This window comes from Trichosurus vulpecula, chromosome 2, assembly GCF_011100635.1.
Source record: "Trichosurus vulpecula isolate mTriVul1 chromosome 2, mTriVul1.pri, whole genome shotgun sequence".
In the NCBI taxonomy this organism is placed as follows: domain Eukaryota; kingdom Metazoa; phylum Chordata; class Mammalia; order Diprotodontia; family Phalangeridae; genus Trichosurus; species Trichosurus vulpecula.
Genome location: NC_050574.1, coordinates 13,420,326 through 13,442,398, shown reverse-complemented (window position 1 = coordinate 13,442,398; position 22,073 = coordinate 13,420,326). Strand labels below are relative to the sequence as shown.

The 22,073-nt window shown below is 38.8% G+C and overlaps 1 pseudogene; it reads left to right on the top strand.

The window, feature by feature from the left end:
• LOC118836070 overlaps window positions 1-13,723 on the top strand; it is an 82,029-nt pseudogene extending 68,306 nt beyond the window's left edge.
• The last annotated feature ends 8,350 nt before the right edge of the window (window positions 13,724-22,073 follow it).

The window sequence follows — 22,073 nt, the reverse complement described above, 5'->3', positions numbered from 1 at the left end:
CTAACTGAAATCCAGCATTTCTTTCAATTATGAGTTAAAAAACAACATTCTGAGAAGGGGGTCCATAGGCATCACAAGACTGCCAAAAGAGTCCATAATACATAAAAGATTAAAAACCCTAGGCTTTAGAGGAAATGCTTATTCCTTAGAACCACAAATCCCATAATGTCACTGAATAGGATCATGGATTTAGAACTAGATGGAGCCTTTAGGGGCCATCTAGTCCAACACACACACACACCTTCATTTTATTTTTTTTTCTTTATTTGTTACTAATTTTTTTTTGCAATGCACAAAAATCTGCTCTCCTTCCCATCTCCCTCTCCTGCCATTGAAAAAGCAAGAAAAAAAAAAAAAACTCTTACAAACATGTATAGTCAAGCAAAACAAATTAGTGGATTATCCATGTCCAAAAAGAAATATTTGTCTGTACCCTGAGTCCATCACTTCTCTATCAAGAGATCAGTAGCACATTGTTAGTCCTCTGGAATCATGATTGGTCATTGCATTGATCAGAACTCCTATGTCTTTCAAAGATCTTTGTCTTTACAGTGTTGCTGTTACTAGAAAATTGTTTTCTTTACTCTGTATCAGTTCATACATTTTCTGTATAATTTCTTATGTCACTTACAGCACAATAGTATTCTATCACATTCAGATATCATAACTTGTTTAGCCCTTCCCTAATTGGTGGACATCACCTCAGCTTCCAATTCTCTGCCACCACAAAAGGAGCTACAATAAATGTTTTGATACTTATGGATCCTTTCCCTCTATTTATAGTTTCTTTGGGGGTTTTGACCTAATAGTGGTATCACTGGGTTAGAGGATATGCACAGCTTAATAGCTTTGGGACATAGTTCCAAACTGCTTTTCAGAATAGTTGAACCAGTTTACAATTCCACCAACACTATATTAATGTACCTGTTTTCCCATAGTCTCTTCAGCAAGTTGTTTTCTTCTTTTGTCAACTTCGTTAGTTTGTTTTGCTTAGGACTGGTTGGTTGTTGTCCTTTGTTCTTGAAGAAGGCCAAAATGACATCACTATGCTAGATTCAAGTTACGGTGTGTCCAACTGTGGCTGATCAGACCAATATGAGCTTGGAATGTTCTACCAGGCGTCGGACACAAATAGTCCATGTGAACGTTTGGGGTGGATTCTCTAAATTTGCATATCTCGAGTTTCTTTTGAGCTACTTTAATTCTGGTCTGCTTACATAGCACAGCAACTTCTCTGATGAGGGTATGCATGCTGAGTGGTCCTGTGCCAGTATAAACAGTATTGCACTGTTGGTGGAGTTATGAACTATTCTACCCAATCTGGAAAGCAATTTGGAACTACACTGAAAAGGTGACTTGACTCTGTATGCCCTCTGACACAGCCATGCCTCTATTAGGCTTATATTCCAAAGAGATGGACAAAAGAGGAATAGGACCCATGTGGTGGCCATAAAAACCCCAAAACAGCAACGAACTGGAAACAGCAGGTAACCATCAGTTGAGCAGTGGCTGGACAAATCATGGAATATTGATCTAATGGATTACTGTTGTGTTTTAGGAAATGACCAAAGGGATAGTTTCAGAGAAACCTGGAAGATAAGTATGAACTGGTGCGGAGTGTAAAGTAGACAGAACCAGAAGAATGTTTACAATAATGACAACAAAAGTTGTTTATAAAGACAAAAAACTCAAGAATTAAAAAGACTTAAGAATTCTAATCACTGCCACTAGGTGGCGCAGTAGATGTAATGCTTTGTCTGGAGTCGGAAAAACCAGTCCTGCCTCAGACATTTGTGAGCTGTGTGAACCTGAGCAAGTCATCTGATCTCCTGTCTCAGTTTCCTCAGCTGTAAAATGAGGATAATAAAGCACTCACCTCACGGGGTTGTTGTGAGGATCAAATAATATTTGTAAATATCGTAAACAGGTTCAGATAATATTTGTAAACAGCTTGGCACAGTGCCTGGTACACAGTAGGTGCTTAATAAGTTCCCTTAATAATAATTAATTAATTATGAATGATTCCCTTCCCTCTCCCGGGCCTCTAATCGATACAGTGATTAACCGTCATTCCAGAGAACCAGCGATGAACTATATTACCCACTTCCTGACAGAAAGGAGATGGATTCATTTCTGAATGAATGAGGCACAGATTTTCAGACATGCAAAACTAAGCATATTAGTTATATGAGTTTTATATTTTTTTCCAGTCATTCAGCATTCATTTATTACAGTTTATTATGTTCCAGGGACCATACTGTGCTTTGGGGATACAAAACCAGTTTCTGCCCTAAAGGACCTCATGTTCTTATGAGGGAGATAACACGCAGATCAATCCATCGATAGATTAACATACATGCACAAGATGTTTATAGGGTAGAAGGAAAGCAGTAGCAGTAGCATTAAGGGGGACTGATAAAGGCTTTTTGCAGAAGGTGATATTTTTAGCTGATGCTTGAAGGAAGCCACGATATAGAGATAAGGAAAGAGAGCGTTCCAGGCCAGGGGGACACCTGGGGAAAATTCACAGAGTCAGGAGATGGAGGGCCATGTTTGAGGAACAGCAAGGCAGCTAGTGCCCCTGAATCATGTGTAGAGTGCAAAAAGACTTGAAAGGTAGGAAGGGGCTAGGTTATGGGAGGTTAAGAGTCAGAGGATTTTATATTTGATCCTGCAGGTAATAGGCAGTCAATAGAGTTGGATAACATGGTCATGGTCAGACTTTCACTTAAGGAAGTTTACTTTGACAGCTGGGTGGAAGATAGACTGGAATGGGGAGAGACTTGAGCCAGGCAGACTCACCGGCAGGCTATGGCAAGAGTCCAGACAGGAAGTGATGAGGGTCTGCACCAGACTGGTGGCAGTATCAGAGGAAAGAAGGGGACATAGTCAAGAGATGTTTGGAAGGTGGAACGGACAGGACAAAGCAACAGATTGGATATGGAGAGGAAAAGAGTGAGGAATCAAGGGTGACAAGCTTGGGTGACTGCCCTTGATAGTAATACAAAAGTCAGGGTTTAGGGAGAAAGATAATAAAGATAATGGCTGGACACATCAAGTTTAAGATGTCTGGAAGACATCGTCCACTGTGACCAGAGGTCAGGAGAGAGGTTAGGGCTGGGCACATAGATCTGAGAATCATCTGATGGTCATTGGGCTTGCACAGGGCAACTAGAAAAGTCAAGAGCAGGGAGGCTGCAGGCAGGCAGGCAGAGGACACAAATGGGCAGGCTGAATTCAGATGTCAAGGGCAAAGCCAGAAGCTTCAGGCAAACCAGGGCTGGATCAGGGTGAAGTAGCACACTTAGAAAGGCTTCGAGAGGCAAACACAGTGGTGGGAACCTTTTGGATCGGTTGGGGGAGGAATAAATGCTTGTTAATTGGGGGGCAGGGGTTGTAATTAAATAAAAGTAAATTGGAAGCTTGAGGTCCATGCCCAGGGTTCAGCTGGTCTAAAAGAGTAGTTAGAATGAGAGAAATAATTTCATGTGAAGTATGTTCTTTAAAATAAAACATATTACTAAAACTTGTGGATTAATGGTAGCTTTGGGGAAAGTATTATGTAGGGACTTAGCATTCCTAGTAGGAATATATGAAGTAAGGCTGCTTCCATAAAGTGGCTGGTGCCATGGAGGGCTTGCTCTCTCTTGTAAACAGATTCTAATTAATCAATGAGAAATTGTGTAATCAGGAGGAAATCGCTAGGGACAGTGTCTCTTATCTGATAGAAATAGTACTTCATTATTAATGGAAATTTTTTGGAGAATGTTTAATGTTCTTGTTAACCCCTGGGAAAATCTGCACCCCTACTCTTCTCTGACTAGCAGTTTCTAACTGCCCCCAAGAAGACCCCTCCATGCCCCAGCAGTTTCTAACTGCCCCGAAGAAGACCCCTGCATACCCCAGCAGTTTCTAACTACCCCAGGTCCTGGACAGAGATAGTTCCAAGGATGCTTCTCCAACCTAGTTCTTGTAATCCCTCCACACCTTCAGCACTTCTTTCCAGCTGTTAGACTATGTTAGACTGCTCTGTTTATCCAGCCTATATGCCCTCACGGTGTTTCCCACAACTATGCCCTATAAGATTCCCCTTTCGCCCTTCTTCTCTGGGCATCCTTGTTTGAATAAGACAGCATGCCACCCCAAATTACAATTTCTCAACCCCAAATAAATGCCTCACTTTATTTACTGATCACCTAGTTGGTCTGAGTTTTAGGGTTCCCCCCCCCAGTTTGACAGTGTTAGTGTTATGTATCTAATTATAAGGGACCTGTGAATTTTATTAATTCTCAGGGGCTTTAAGAGTTAAGTGCTCCATTTTGGGCACTGTTGGAGAGAGAGCCCACACAAGGGAGGAGGAGCCACAGAGCAGCACTGCTTGTCGTTGTGTAGGGAAATCATAGTAAACTGGGAATTGGAAAACCAGAGTTTAAATCCCAAACGGTCGCTTAACTCTTGTAACCACGCCCTAAACTTGTTAGGAGTACCAGATGAGGGGCAGATTCTGAGTAAGCAAGAATGCGCTTTTGTTTCAGGAGGCAGTGACATTCAATGATGTGGCCGTGGACTTCACCCAGGATGAGTGGAGACGTCTGGATCCTTCCCAGAAAGAGCTGTACAGAGATGTGATGCTGGAGAACTACAGGAACCTGGTGTCTCTGGGTAAGAGCGACTTCCTGTGGCTCACACTTTGTGCCTGGGGGTCTGCTGGAGTGTTTCTGCATTTGCTAAAGGCTGTGGAATGTTTGGATTTCTAGCAGTGTTTGTTGGGTATGGAGAGACCTGCGACTCCTGATCCTTTTGTTTCTGTGAGTCAGGGTACTTCTACACTTTGTAGGGAAGAGAAGCATTTATGTAGCACCTGCCGTATACCGGCACTTACCGCGCTAAGTGCTTCGTGATGGTTACCTCATTTGAGCTTCACAGCAGCCTCGGGAGGTAGGCGCTATTATTATTTATTATTTCCATTTCATAGATGAGTAAACATTTTGCAGTTGAGGAAATTGAGTCAGACAGAGGTTTGATGATTTGTCCAGGGTCGCAGAGCTAGTAAATTTCTGAGGTTGCATTTGAATTCAGATCTTCCTGACTATTAACCACTGTGCCATATAGCTGCCTCTGCTCAGTATAAAGGAGTTTGCTTTGTGGAGGGACCCCTTCACTTGGCGGCCACTGAGGCCATGCCTTCCGCATCTTCTGTTGCCTCGAGTCAAGAATACTCTCCCCTTGTGCAAATAACTGAAGACAAGAAAGAATCTTAGCTAGGTGGTGCGGGGGATACAGCACTGGGCCTGGAGTCAGGAAGACCTGGGTTCAAATACTACCTCACTCTATGTGACCCTGGGCAAGTCACTTACACTCGCTGTGCCTCTGTTTCCTCATCTGCAAAATGAGACAATTGGACTCAGTGGCTTGTAAGGCCACTTCCAGCTCCAAATCTGTGATCCCATGAGATGAACAAATGGTCTGATCTTCTTTCTTTTTCTAATCACCTACTTTTGAAAAATAGATATACTGTCATCCCCTTCAAAATAAAAAAAAATCCCTGCTTCCCAGGAACTCTGTATCAAACATCTTTCAGAGGTTCTTTGTATTGCCCTTTGGTTATTCTGGGGTGCTTGTCCCTGAAAACGAATGGGTGTGGTTGAATTTGAAGGTGGCTCTCTATCCTCAGAATTTTTTAATTTTCCCCAAGTAGGGCTTCCAATTTCCAAACCAGATGTGATCTCCCAGTTGGAGCAAGGGGAAACACCATGGATCAAGGAGAGTAAAGGCTTAAGAGGTAAGTGAGTGAAAATGCAGCAGATGGCTGTCTCTTGAATCTTCCCCTTCAGTGGGGAAGTAGAGGAGGTCTTTGAAAATTTGCATAGGAAACTGTCCTCAGCTCTTCACCTAATGGAGGAGGACAGAAGCTCCCTCATATGTTGTTCTCAACAAATCACTTTCCTACATCTTTTCTTTCATGTTTGCCTTGATCATCAGAGAAGAGAGAGCAGTAGCCCTAGAAGGACACAGAGCTTTCTGTCTCTCATTTCCTCAAGGTCAGCTTTCTGAAGCAGCCCTTACCTTGCCCCCACTGACCATTCCTTACACTGATCTGTTTGGATGCCCAGGAGGTATACAGTATAAGCCAGCCATAGGCCTTACAAGAGAAAGAGGCAGTATCTGGTGCTTGATATGGGATAGGGCAAATAAGAATGGCTTCCCATTGTTTGGTCAAAATGAATTGTAGAGCTGCTCTATCTTGGGCATTGAGAGAAGCAAGTAAGTACAGAGTAAAGATGCTGGACAGCTAGATAGATAAAATAGAAAATGAACCAAATCCTTTTGGCATTTGAATAAATACTAAGATGGAGGATGAGGCTCTCCAATAAGAAGAACCAATATGAGAAAGGGTATAGAGTTCAGAACGATGGGATGGGATGATGGGACAATGAGAGTCTTTCTGGAGCAGCAGGTACTTGTTGGAGGGGGTTGGAATAGAAGGGTAGATGGCTGAACTGGGACAAGGTTTTGGAGGTCTTTGAATGCCTCCTTAAGATGTGTTTTCCCTATACTGTAAGTAAGCTAGGGAGGCATTGGAATAGTGTTGGAATAAGGTGACAGATACAGGAAGGTTAATATGAAAACTGGGAGGAGAATGGATTGGAATGGGGAGAAACTAGAGGGAGAGATAGGAGTTAAGAGCCTGTTTATTCCAGGTATTTCTCAGTTTAGATTTTGACCTTAGACTATTTCCACCAATTATTACTGAATATTCTCTGATATTTCACTTTATTCTTATCCTATCTTAATTTAGTCACCTAGTAACCTTTCTTCTCTTTCCTAGATGGATTCATATTTTCTGTGCTAATCTTTCTCCTTTCCATCTTTGACTTGGATAGAGGCATAAATGCACTTATCAAATTATTGTGTAGTACAGACCTTGAAAAGATAGCCAACTTATGCTTTTTATAAGATCAGGACCTGAAAAGGTCTAGATACCTGCAGGCCAGAGTGATAGATCACACCTATTTAGGTGATATTTAATGAAAGTAACTATAAAGGCCTTTGTCCTTGATGGTGAAAAAGTTTGTTATAAATATCTGCAAATTTTTTCAATTTCTTCAGTTTTTCTTTTTGTTGTCCATCCATTTTCATCTTTAAATGGCTTCACTTAATTCAGTCTCTTACTGAGCTTTCTTTAAACTACTTGCAGCTCATCACTTCTGTCACTTTTGTGAGATGATGCTGGTCGTAATCCTCCACTAGCCTTCTCTGTAATAGTTTACAAATGAATTTATGTTTTAACATTACTCTTTGCCTTGGCTATTGGCCATCTGCTTGGCAAGGAACTCAGTCATTCATTGACCATTTTATTAAGTGCTTACTCTGTACCAGGCAGCACTCGGTGATACAGATACAAGTACAAAGGATGTCAGATAGTTGCTAAATCACTTCTTCTACTCTGTTCTTGTTATGGCATTTGGTTTATGCCAGTTAAACTTTCATTTGACATTGTTATAGTTTGTTCTTGTCATTTTTTTCATCTCTACCTTATTTTTCATCATAAAATAACTTGTTGCAATAGATCAGGCTGGAGTTGTACTCTTAATGACTGGTGGTCTGAGTACATAAACAGCTGATCCTACCTCAAAAGGTTGTTGTGAAGATCCAATGAGATAATATTCGTAAAGTGCATAGCACAGTTCTTGGCCATATATCCCCTTCCATCCCTGACCCTCACTTCAGGAATGACTTCAGCATTTGTAATAAGACATTTCTTGACCTTTAAAAGATAGCAGTTTTGGGTTTTTTTGTGACATTATTAGGTACCTTCTAATGGTCCGGTGCCTTCTAATCACAGATCCATTTGAATATAACAATAACAATAATAAATAATACATTATCTTTCTTGATCCTCAGAGCAACTCTGAGGTCTGTGTATTAATATCCCCATTTTATAAAACTGACTCTAAGTGAGTCTTGCCTACAGTTGCCCATCACTTCTAAGTTCCACAGACGAGATTTGAACCTGTCTCTTCCAGCTCCATATGTAGCATTAGTCTTCCATGTCACCGTTGGCTGCCAGTTTGGTTAGGTGTAGTATGCAGAATCCACCTTTTCTTCCTTCTTGAGCATTTAGACATCTTTCACCACTTTTTTTTTACTTAGTATGTGGCTTTATTTATTTATTTTTTCTATATTTAGCCTTTTAAGCTAACCCAAATGAGCACTACTTTTCTGTTTGGAATTCAGAGAGGTCCCAGAATGGCTCGGAGATCAGATACATTCACTGGCAAAGTGCAGACTAGGATCTGTCTGTCCTGGACAAAGTAAGCTCAGCCAGCTCAAAACCAGCTCCTCTTCTCCAGATGCCTCCAGGATGTCTTTTCCTTCTGACCCATCCCCACATACTTCCACCATGGCTCATGGTGTGTGTATAACTCTGGTGTGAAAGTTGACAGAGTTGAGTGCCAGCAGGGATTTCTCTCTTTTTTTTTAAGCCAGAAATTACCTTTAAAACGCAAAGATTAGGTAGCACAGTTGTGGTTTGTACAACACTCCTCCGAGGCATGGTAAAAAAAAAATGCCATTGCTGCTATTCTAAACTAGTTAAGGGAAAAAGGACTTTTTTTGAGGCAGAGGGGACTCAAATTCTGAACCAATCCCTACAGCTTGTGCCCTCTCTTTCTGTTTAGGGAAGAAAGCTTAGTCACTCTTAACAACTAGAGATCTCTAGCAGTTTTGGCCAGGGGGAATTTGGCGAGCTAGAAGCACCTGATTGCCAGTTGGACCCATCAGCTTAGAATTATGAACACCTTCCTCTGAAATGTGCAGTACTTAAATTCTACAACCATTAATGTGGAAAGGCACTCAGAGGAAGTAGTTAAATATAATTGTACTCTAAATTCCTACCAACAAGCTTACAGCTAAAATTATGGTGCCTTAAATTCGGGGTCAGGGGCAAACTATAAATTGGAAATTAAGAACCCTATTAGTTAATTTTTTTTTATTTCACATTCCATCAATATCGAATCCAGAAAGTCCACAAGCTGAGCTGCCTATTTTTCCCATGAAAGTTTTCTTCTCTCCCCATAAATAAAAATAAACATGAAGACTTAGTGTAGCTGATCCCCAGGGAAGTCCTTAACAAAAGGACATTTCTTCCCTGTGCTGAACCTGTAAGCTGAAAAGAGAGTTCTTTCCATGATACAAGAAGCGACTCCTCCAAGCCAGGCCAATGACTCCACAAGACTGATTAGAGACCAGGAGAAATATGAGTTTGGTTAGATGCATAAATCACCCATCTCCAGTGAGGTCCGAAAACTCCCCTCCTGGCTGTAGGCTGTGCTTCTTGTTTGAGGTCACTTGTCTGAAAGGTCCAGCCAGTCCCTAAAGTGTTGCCACTGCCCAGTTTCCAAAGCTTTCAATGTTTTCCATGAGTTTTCCACACCAAGTGCACGTGAGAGTGTGCTTGGCCCTGAGCGGCAGCCATCAGAGGCTTCAGATGGGACTCAGAAGCTGCACTGTGGATTAATTCACTGCAAATCCAAACAGAAAACCCCATAATAACATTGCCGGATTCTAGCTATTTCTAAGCTCTTACTTTGTTCTCTCTCAGCCTCTAATGGAGAACACGCTGAAGGCTTCGCTTCTGGTGGAAATCCAAGGATGAAGTCTTCAGGCAGCGATCTGAGCTCATAAATGCCCAGAGTCCATAACTTTTCCAATTCGTAGGTTTCTCGGGTCCCTGGAAGCATCAAATAAATCACCATGCTGCCAAAATCCACACACAGCCAATCATCCGCATCCTTCCCTTTAATCTGAACAAAAGCATCACTCTTGGATTTCAGGAACTTATGCATCTTCACTATGTAGTGGGCCATAGCCTCTAAGTGTCTTGGGGAGCTCCCACTCACAACCACAAAGTAATCTGTATATTTCAGTTCTGGAGAAACCTGAATCACACAAATATCTTTTGCATTTTCTTGCCTCAAGAGAGACACCAACAGGTCGATGTCAAATTTGGGTTCAATGTGACCTGCAGCGGCCTGCTCCGCTTGGCGTTGGCCCGCTCCGCTTGGGTGTTGGCCTCGTCTCGCCACGCTCCACTCCAGAGCCCACAAGCCCCTGCAGCCGAGGCGAGAGCGAGGCCCGGGCCCAGCTGGCTGTGTGCCTGCAGAGGCAGGGGCCTCGTGCCAGGCCAGTGCATGCTGGAGCAGGCCTCAGCAGAGGCAGGATGTGAGCAGCGGGCGCCCAGTAGCAGGCCCGGACCCATTACTGCAATTGCATGGGCTGGCAGGGGCCTCACGTGCCCCTTTCACCACTTTTCTATCACATCTTGTTCTCCATGATTTCCTATAAATATACAAAATTTCTTTATAAACTATAATCGTTCAATACATATAAGGTGGTGTTATTGTTTTGTTATTCACCTTCAAGGTGGAATATCATTCTTGAAGACACTGGTGGAGTTAGCAGTAGAAGAGAAGACAGTACAATAGTAAATGCATTGAAGTTCTTTTTCTTCAAAGGAAGAAAAGAGATAGTAGTAATGTGTTTGTTTGTTTGTTACAGATTGGAAGACCAGGACTAAAACAAATGAAGCAGCTTCAAAACTGGGCTTTACAATGGATAAATCATTCCAAGAAAGAAATCCAAGTGATAGTCAACAGGATTCCATATTGAAAGAAGCCTGGAATTATGATATTGAGACACTTTCCCAGGATAATGAATGTGAGGAACTTTTCAGCTGTGATTCAAACGTTCGGCATCATAAAATACATTTTGAAGAGAGAACTTATGGATACATTGAATGTGGGAAAGCATTCATTCAGGAAAAACATCTTAATGAACATCAGAGAATTCATACTATAGAGAAAATTCATAAATGTAATGAGTGTGGGAAAGCTTTTAGCTATAGTTCATCCCTTACTTTCCACCAGAGAATTCATACTGGGGAGAAACCTCATGAATGTAATGAATGTGGAGAGGCCTTTAGATGGAGCTCACAACTTACTTACCACCAGAGAATTCATACTGGAGAAAAACCCTATCAGTGTAATGAATGTGGGAAGACTTTTATCCAGAGAACACAGCTCACTTCCCATCAGAGAATTCATACTGGAGGAAAGCCATATGAATGTAATGAATGTGGGAAAGCTTTTAGATACAGCTCATCCCTTACTTATCACCAGAGAATTCATACTGGAGAAAAACCTTTTGAATGTAATGAATGTGGTCAGGCCTTCAGGTCAAATACACAACTTAATTCTCATCAGAGGATTCATACTGGAGAAAAACCTTATCAGTGTAATGAATGTGGGAAGACCTTCATCCAGAGCACACAGCTTACTTTCCATCAGAGAATTCATACTGGTGAGAAACCTTATGAATGTAATGAATGTGGCAAGGCCTTTATTCAGAGCACACACCTTACTTACCACCAGAGAATACATACTGGAGAAAAGCCTTATGAATGTAATGAATGTGGGAAAGCTTTTAGCTCCAGTTCATCCCTTACTTACCATCAGAGAATTCATACTGGAGAAAAGCCTTTTGAATGTCATGAATGTGGGCAAGCCTTCAGGTCAAATTCACACCTTACTTCCCATCAGAGAATTCATACTGGAGAGAAACCTTATGAATGTCATGAATGTGGACAGGCCTTCAGGTCAAATACACAGCTTATTTCCCATCAAAGAATTCATACTGGAGAGAGACCTTATGAGTGTAATGAATGTGGGAAAGCCTTTAACCAGAGCACACAGCTTACTTTCCACCAGCGAATTCACACTGGAGAGAAACCTTATGAATGTAATGAATGTGGGAAGGCCTTTATTCAGAGCACACAACTTACTTACCACCAGAGAATTCATACTGGAGAAAAACCTTATCTATGTAATGAATGTGGGAAAGTTTTCAGGCACAACTCATCCCTGATTTACCACAAGAGGAGTCATACTGGAGAAAAATCTTATTAGTGTAATGACTGGTCAAATAGTTAGATGCAATACATTTTAAATGTCAGCAAAAAATTCATACTGGAGAGGAACCTCTAGTCTTTTGAAAGGCTTTTAGGTGAGACACAAAACAACATTAAAGAATCAATATTGTAGCAAAAACAAATTATGGTGAAAAAGTCTTTAGACAGAATTACATTATTCGTATTTTTTTGTTGAATATCAGACAATTCATATTGGAGAGAACTCCTTTATAGGAATGGCCTACAGCCATAAAATGTCTCTGCCTAATGATAAGAATTCATACTGGAGAGAAACCATATTAATGTAGTGAATGTGAGAGACCCATTAGCTGAAAGATACTCTTTCAATAATATAAGAATTTCATGTTGTCCGGGTAACTCTATAAATGTAGGAACTGTAGCAAAGGATTAATTTTAATTGTGAACCTTATTGAACACCACTGAATTCACAGTTGACAGAAACCCTACAAACATCACTGACCTTCAAAAAATCACAGAATCTCAAGAGTCAGAAGGGACTCACAAATCATTTAATCCAACCCATGCTGGATAAAACATGTCCCAAGACAACACACTCCACAAATAGTCATTCAGCTTTTACTTGAAGATTTCCAGTAAGGTAGAATCCACTATCTTCTAAGGCAGCTCCTTTGACAGTAGGAGAGCTCTAATTATTAGGAAGCTATCATGTTCCCCTGAATTTTCTTGTGGATAAACATCACCAGTTCCTTCAACTGGTTGCATATGGCATGAGCTTGGTCTCTTTCACCACCTTCATTGCCCTCTGGACACACTTTATCCATTTTCTCCCTAAAATTTAATGCCCAGAATTGAACACAACATTCCAAGTGTGAGTTGATCAGGGCAGAGTAGAAGACTATCACCTTTTTGTTCCTGAAAACTGTGTCTCTCAAAGTAGCCGAAGATCATAATCCAATGTGGTGCCCATTGTCTGAGCCATGACATTTTTTATCTTTCCTTTTCTAAATCACTTGGGGGAGCTATTTTTCATTTATTCCTCTTTTTCTTATTGTTTCATTTTATTTAGACAAAGCAGACATTTCCTAGCAAACACTCTCATCGACAGAATTCAGTCCCCCAAACAGTTGAGCAAATTCAACAGATAGAAATCTTTACTGATAGTACATGCCAATTTCTTCTTTTCATTAACTTTTCCTCTTATTTATCAACATAAATGAGTTGTGCTTTAACTTTCATAATTTAGTACCAACATTTTGTGTACATGACCAGAGTTATATTACCTTTTAATATTGTCTTCATTCAAATTGCAGTCAGTATGTATTTCATTTTTTAGGCTATATCTTCCTCTCTTCATCATTTCCTACAAGTCTTCCTATGTTCCTTTGAATTTATATTCATCATATTACATTACATTTGGGTAATATCATTTCTTCAGCTATTTCCCAGTCACTGGGCACTAAGTACATTTCATTTTCCCCCAAATTTTTGATGTTACAAGTAGTAGTACTCAGAACTATTTTGGGGTACATTTTGTCCTTTCTAACTGCTGTTGACCTGTGGGGCATAAATGCAGTAAAGAGATTGATGGCAGCTGGGTGGTACAATGGGTAGAGCACGCACCCTGGAATCAGGAGGGTGTGAGTTCAAATCCACCCTCAGACACTAGCTGTGTGAACCTGGACAAATCACAACTCCAATTGCCTCCAAAAAAAAAAAAGATTGTTAGATTAAAGAGTATGAAAAAGTAACCTTGTGTTATTCCAAATTGTTTCCCAGAATAGTACCTATTCACAGCTACACCAGCAGTAAATTAGCCTGCTTGTTTACTCTAATAATGAATTTTTTTATTATTTACCCTCTGCCAATTTGATATATGTGATATGATAGCTCAGAGTTGCACAGGCTGTGCCCCAAGCCTGGAATGAATGCTTTCTTCCTCTGACCCTAGAAATCCTCACCTTCCTTCAGTGCTCAGCTCAGGTACTGCCTCCTAGGAGAAGCCTTTCCTGAACCTCCTGGTTGTTAGTATGCTCTCCTCCAATTGTATTTATTTAAATCTGTACATGTCTCTTGGTAGAATGTAAGCTCTATGGGGGTAGAGACTTTTGTTTAGTATTCCCAGCACTTGGCACAGTGCCTTGCACCTATGGGTGCTTAATAAATAATTCCCTTTGATTTTTAAAAACTTTTTCTTCCATGTCAACTTCATTTTGTATAGTAAAGTTCTATATTGTCTCTATAGTAATTTGGTTGGTATAGCATCAAATTTACAGACTAATTTGATTAGTATCATCATTTTTATTATATGTGCAGCCCACTTTTGGACATTTAATTGCTTTAGCACTAAATCTATAAATTAAGACAAACCTGTCTTCGTAAGTTAAATCCTAGACATTTTCTGCATTTTGTAGATATGTTTAATAGAATTCCTTTTTTCTATCATTTCCTCTTTGTTTTTGTTGTTAATACTGTATAGAAAAGCTGATTTTTTTTGGATTTATTTTATATCTAACTATTTAGTCTCAGTTTCCTTATTAATCATGTCTGGTTTTCCAAATAAACCATCATGCCTGTAAACAGTGATGGTTTTGACTCCTGTTTACTAATTTCTCTTGTCTTATTTCAATAACTAGCATTTTAAGCATAATCAGATAAAATTAAGGAAAGTGTCCACCTTTGTTTTGAGTAATGGTTATTACTCAAAAATTTTCCGGTATTTTTCCATTGCAAACAATGCTATGTCTTGGTTTTAAATAAATGCTATCAATCACATTTAGGAAGGGCCCTTTCTTATCTATGTTTTTTAAAAATGTTTTTAATATAAATGTGTAATTATATATTGTTAAAGTCTTTTATGAGTCTATTAATATCAGCAGGTTTTTTTCTCTTTATTTGGTAAATTATGTTTTTCTGATGTCGAGCCTCCAGTGCTATGAGTTCAATTTTATCATAGTCAATATTTTTAACTATATTGTTTGCTAACATTTTATTAAAATTTTATCAGTCAGCATGCAGTTATCAAGTGTCTACTATGCATCAGGTCCTATGCTACCATCTGCCACCAGTGGCTGTGGCACTGAATGGCCAGAGATAGCCGAATGCCGCGGAGAGTGAAAAGAGTACACGGGCCAGGCGGGAGAGTACAGCACAGCTCCATTTATTAAGCTGAAGAAAAGGGCTTATATACCTTTTTAGGCAAGCAGATCAACAAGTTCACATGCAAGACATTTGTTACATTGCATGACTTCCTCGTGCTTTGTTCCCTTTTTGCCATAACAATATTGTGTTAATCAGCTCACTTAGCACATGTGTGCCATGAGGGTTTTGAAGAGAGCACATGTGTGCCAAGGCTGGGGGGGAGGTGGTTTGGAGAGCCCATGTGCTGAGTTATCAGCCCAAGGGCAAGAACAGGCTTCAGGGAAAACCTGGTCTGTATCTTATCCCAGAATGGACTTTTCAGAGCTGGCCCTCTACAACCATCCATATCAATTCATGAAATTTCTCTGCTTCTTGGAGAGTACTATTCTATTTGACAAGAATTGCCAGGAAAAACTGGAAAGCAATTTGGCTGAACAATACCTTCAGACCAGTGTCTTATACCACATGCCACAATGAACTCCAAATAGATATACACCCTAAACATAAAAAGATTATATCATTAAAAATTTAAAGAACAGCTGTTACATTTCACAACTACGGATAGGAGAAATCTTGGCAAAATGGGATAAAAGATTGTAAAAGATAAAAGAAGGAGGAGAGGCAGCAAGGTAGAATAGATTGAGATGGGCTTGTCTGGAGGACTAGATTCAAATTCTACCTTTCACATTTAATGATGTATGACGCTGGGAAAGTTACTTAGCCTCATACTTGTTGGTTTTATCATTTTTATCTCCTAGGTCATAACTACTAAATCAGAATCTTTGGGAATCTTTGTAGACAAAGGAAATTCCCATATCCTTCGTCAAGTTCATTCACATAAGATTTAAAAAATTTTCCTGGAGAAAAACAAATGCAATTGGAATAGTAAGCCCCAATACATACCTTCCAGTCTTAGCTGGAGAAGATTGAGATTAGGCAGTTTCCTGGTCAAGGAACCATATGTTGAGGTTTAGGGGTGTTGGGACCCTGAAATAGCAACACGCAGGCCTTGCCTCGAATGAATTCGACCCAAGCTTTCTTTCAGCCAAAGACAAGGTTTATTAGAACACCAACAGAAAGGTGGGCATGATTCTAAAACCTGCCGTATTGGCCAGACTCTTAAGGAACCTGAGCATTGGCCAGACTCTTAAGGAATCTGAGCCTCAGATGTTTTTCCCTAGAACTCTCTTGCTTTCTCCATAGTCCAGTAAATGTTGGCAGTTTGGTCTCTACTTCCTCTGCCTCCTTGAAAACTAGCCTGCTCTTTTGGTAGGTCTTGGTTCATATATTGGTGAAGCCTAGTTTGCAGAATTTTAAGCATAACCTTGCTGGCATGAGAAATGAGTACAATTGTGTGGTAATTTGAACATTCTTTGATATTGTCCTTCTTTAGGATAGGGACATAAATTGATCTTTTCCTGTCCAGTGGTCAATGTTGAGTTTTCCAAATTTGCTGGCATATTAAGTGCAGCATTTTAACAGCATTGTCTTTTAGGATATTAAATAGCTCAGCTGGAATTCTTTCATCTCCACTAGGCTTATTGTTAGCAATACTTTCTATGGCTCACTCAGCTTCATTCTCTAGGGATGTCTGGTTCTAGATGGGTAACCACACCATCTTGATGTTAAGATCTTTCTTGTGTAGTTCTTTTATGTATTCTTGCCACCTCTTCTTAATCTCTTCTGCTTCTGTTAACTCTACCATTTTCATCTTTTATCATGCCACACAAAAAACACAGCAAAGTAAATTAAATCAGTGCTAAACAATAGCCAAATTCAGGCTAATCCTATTGATAGACCCTTGTCTAGGAGAAGGGACAGTTTTCCCAATTCCCCAGAGCCAAGAGAATTGACAGAATTGGGCATATGTCTTCCTCTTGTATTCCTCTCAAAGAATTGGGGAGACAATATATACACTGTGAGACATGGTTGTCTTGTCAATTGGTTTTGTCTAAGTGTTTTTGTTTTACGGGGGAGTTCAATGTGTGTAGGGGATATATTAGAAAATAATTTTGGTCTAAAAATGATAAATACAATTTAAACATTAATCTTTTTTAAAAATGACAGTTCTGTAAGGATATTGTTGGGATCTTGGGAGTGCTAAAGAAACATCAAAATGAGATGAGGGTTTATAAAGAAAACTAAGGATAATAAAAAATGTAGGGGGATCAGGAAGGATTAGATCTATTGAGGGAAAGTGCATGATCATACAGAAATCGAACTGCTGCTTCTAGAGGAGGTAAAAATAATATTACTTTCTGAACTCTACTTTCCAGCCAAATAAGCTACTTAGTGTTCCCCAAATTCAGCCTTCCAACCCTCCCTTCTCTTCATTCAACAAATATCAAGCATCTGTGCCTTTTCCCAGTCTGAACTTTCTCCTCTTCTCTGTCTCCCAGCTTCCTACAGGGCTCAATTCAGGTGTCATCTCTCCATGGAAGTCTTTTTTGACCCCTTTAGATCAAGGTTCTTAACCTGGACTCTGTGAACTCACATGTGTGCGCATATGTATATGCATACACAAACCATATATATCATATGTATATATGCGTGTGTATATATGTATACCTGTGTCTGTATATGTGTATTATGTGTGTATGTGTGTGTGTGTGTATATATATATATATACACACACATACATACATATAAGATTTGGCTTCCTTCATGATCCTATTGATGACAGAGGACAAAACTAGAACTAAAAATATTTTAGAAAGTTTGTTAAGTCATTTGGCAAGGGGGAGAGCCGAAAAAAGGTGGCCTGCTGCTCCCAGTTTCTGTAAATTTTACATCATATAGAATTCGAAAAAAAAGGAACAAAGAAATAGTCATTTGATTGGGCAGCATGGAATCAGTTTCCACATAAGGCATGTATGTTGCTTAAGATGTATAGTTACATTCCTTGCATCAGTCTGTAGCTCTGGAAAATTTTTGGAGTCAGCATAATCTGGATTCTTGAGTGAAGCATTAGTAATCTGGTCTCCAAGCAACAAGACTGATCTCTCAGCTATGTAAGACTAGGTTCAAACAATGCAAAAATATTTTCCTTTCACTGTGCATTTATTTTATGCATTGAAAAACATTTAAAGAAGTAGTCCTTATTCTTCGCATACCAATGCAATTTATAACGCAAAAAAAAGTTAAGAACCCTTTTCCTACTTGTTATATTGCACTTATTGTGTAAATGTTGTATCCCTTGGAAGAAAGTCAGTTTCTTAAAGGCAAGAATTGCTTCTAATTTTGCCTTTTATATCTAGATCCTTATATAGTATTTTGCACCTAGTAAGTGTGTAATAGGTTGTTTAACAAATTGGTGAATTGACTTGATGAAGGCAATTGTTTTCTTAGCCAAGTAGAATGTCCTTTCAATCAATTAACATCCATCTATTACACATTTTACAATGAGCCGGCAATGTGCTCAATGTTTGGGGATACAAAGAAGGTAAAAAACATTCCTTATCCTCGAAGGCCTCACGTTCTAATGAGGAGACAAGAAGGAAATGACTCTCTATATACAAGATATACATGCATTGTAAATGAGAAGTAATTTCTAAGGGAAAACACAAGTAGTGAAGGAGACCAGGAAAGGCCTTTTGCAGAAAGTGGAACTTAAGTTGAGTCTTATTTTCTCTTTAAAAATATTTTTCAATTATTAATTTTTACCAATAATTTTAATCATTAATTTAATCTCTTATTTTTACAAGTTTGAGTTTAAAATTCTATCCTATCCTCTCTCTTTCTCCCATCACCGAGAAGGCAAGCAATTTGATAAAGGTTATACATGTGCGGCCATACAAAACATTTCCATATTAATCATGTTGCAAAAGAAAACAGACAAAACCCCAAGAAAAATAAAGTTAAAAAAAAAAACAACCCAGTATGCATTCATCTGTACTCAGATTTCTTCGGTTCTTTCTCTGGAGGTAGGTAGTATTTTTCATCACGGGTCCTTCAGAATTGTCTTAGATGTTTGTATTGCTAAGAATAGCTAAGTCATTCACAGTTGATCATTAAACAATTGAACAATGACACAACAGTATTACATCTCAATCATATACCATAACTTATTCAGCCATTCCCCAACTGATGTGCATTCCCTCAATTTCCAATTCTTTGACACCACAAAAAAAATGCTACAAATATTTTTATGCATATAGGTCTGTTTCTTTTTAAAAAACCTCTTTGGGACATAGACTTGGCAGTAGTATTGCTGGGTCAAAGGGTATGCACAATTTTATAGCCCTTTGGGCAGAGTTCCAAATTGCAGAATCATTGGATCCATTTACAACTCCACCAACATTGTATTAGCGTTGCTATATTTCCACATCCCCTCCAATATTTGTCATTTCCCTTTTTTTGTCCTATTGACCAATCTGATAGGTATGAGGTGGTACCTCAGAGTTGTTTTAATGTGTATTTCTCTAATGGATAGTGATTTACAGCATTTTTTTTCATATGACTATAGATAGCTTTGATTTCTTCATTTGAAAACGCCTATTCATATCATTTGACCATTTACGAATTGGGAAATGACTTGTATTATTATAAATTTGACTCAGTTCTCTATATGTTTGAGAGATGAAACCTTTATCAGATAAGCTTACAATAAAATCTTTCCCCCACCCCATTTTCTGCTTTCCTTCTAGTTTCATTGGTTTTGTTTGTGCAAAATCTTGTTAACTTAAAGTAATCAAAATTGTCCATTTTACCTCCTGTAATACTCTCTATCTCTTGTTCGGTAATAAGTTCTTCCTTTATCCATAGATCTGATAGATAAACTATTCAAAGCTCCCCTAATTTGTTTGTAGTATTAGCCTTTATGTGTAAATCATGTATCCATTTTGACCTGATCTTAGTACACTGTGTGAGGTGTTGGTCCTTACCTAGTTTCTGCCAAACTGCTTTCCAGTTTTCCCAGCAATTTTTGTTAAATAATGAGTTCTTGCCCCCAAAATATGGATCTTTGTGGTTATCAAACACAAGACTACTATGGTTCTTTACTACTGTGCATTGTGTTCCTAAATTACTCCACTGATCCACCACTCTATTTCTTAGCCAGTACCAGATTGTTTTCATGATTACCACTTTGTAATATAGTTTGAGATCTTCTATGGCTAGATTATCTGCCTTCACATTTTTTCCCATTAATCCTCTTGATATTATTGACCTTTTGTTCTTCAAGATGAATTTTGTTATTACTTTTTCTAGCTTTATAAAAAAACTTTTTGGTAGTTTGAATGGTATGGCACTGAATAAGTATATTAAATTAGGTAGAATTATCATTATTATTATATTAGCTCAACCTACTCATGAGCAATTAATATTTTTCCAGTTGTTCAGATCTGACTTTATTTGTGTGAAATGTTTTGCATTTCTGTTCATATAGTTCCTGGATTTGTCTTGGGAGGTAAACTCCTAAGTATTTTCTACTCTCTACAGTTTTTAAAATGGAATTTCTTTTTCTTTCTCTTGCTGCTAGGCTTTGTTGGTAAAATATAGATGCTGATGATTTATGTGGGTTTATTTTCTATCCTAGAGCTTTGCTGAAGTTGTTAATTATTTTACCCAGTTTTTTAGTTGATTCTCTAGGATTCTTCAAGCATGCCATCATATCATCTCCAAAGAATGATAGTTTTTTTCTTCACTGCCTATTCTATTTCCTTCAATTTCTTTTCCTTCTTTTATTGTTCTCATCGCTAGCCTTTCTATTACAATATTGAATAATAATGGTGCTAATGGACATTCTTGCTTAATTTTTGATATTAGTGAGAAGGCTTCTAGCTTATCTCCATTACAGATAATATTTGCTATTGGTTTTAGATAAGTACTACTTGTTTTAAGGAAAGCCCTATTTGTTCCAATTTTTTTAGAGTATTAATAGGAATGAATGTTGTATTTTGTCAAAAGCTTTTTCTTCATTTATTGAGATAATTATATTATTTTTGTTGGTTTTGTTTTTGATATGGTAAATTATACTTGCTACTTTCATCTTCCCCTCCATCATAAAAACTCTTTTGTGCCTTTTTATATGAGATAATAATTTACCCCATTCTTCCTGTCCCCTTTCCTTTCTATCTTTTTCTCATTCCTTAATTTTGTTTTTAATTTAATTTTAATTCTTTTTTGGAGGGAAGAAGGCAGGTCAACTGGGGTTAAGTGACTCGCCCAAGGTCACACATCTAGCAAATGTGTCAAGTGTCTGAGGCCAAATTTGAACTCAGGTCCTCCTGACTCCAGGGCTGGTGCTGTATTCACTCTGCCACCTAGCTATCCCTTTATTTTTATTTAAAAAAAAAATCCCTTCATAGTCAACTCACACTCATGCTCTCTGTCTATGTATAGTCCTTCTGCCTGCCCTATTAATGACAGAGTTCTTAGGAGTCACACATATTATCAGCCCATGTAGGAATGTAAACAGTTTAACCTTATTGAAAACCTTATGACTTCTCTTTCCTGTTTACCTTTTTATGCTTCTCTTGAATCTTGTATTTGGAAGTCAAATTTTCTATTCAGCTCTTATTAGGGAGGCTTGAAAATCTTCTATTTCAATACATTTCCATTCCTCCCCCACTCCTAAAGGATTATACTCAGTTTTGCTGGGTGGATGATTCTTGGTCATAATCCCCCCTCCTTTGCCCTCTGGAATATCATATTCCAACCCCTCAGATCATTTAATATAGAAGCTGCTAAGTCTTGTGTTATCCTGACTGTGACTCAATGATATCTGAATTATTTCTTTCTGGCTGCTTGCAGTATTTTCTCCTTGACTTTGGAGCTTTGGAATTTGGCTATAATATTTCAGAGGGTTTTCATTCTGAGATCTCTTTAGAAGGTGATTGGTGGATTCTTTCAGTTTCTGTTTTACCTTCTGGTTCTAGTATATCAGGGCAATTTTCCTTAATAATTTCTTGAAAGATAATGTTTAAGCTCTTATTTTGATCATGGGTTTTAGACATTCTTAAATTACCTCTCTCTGATCCATTTT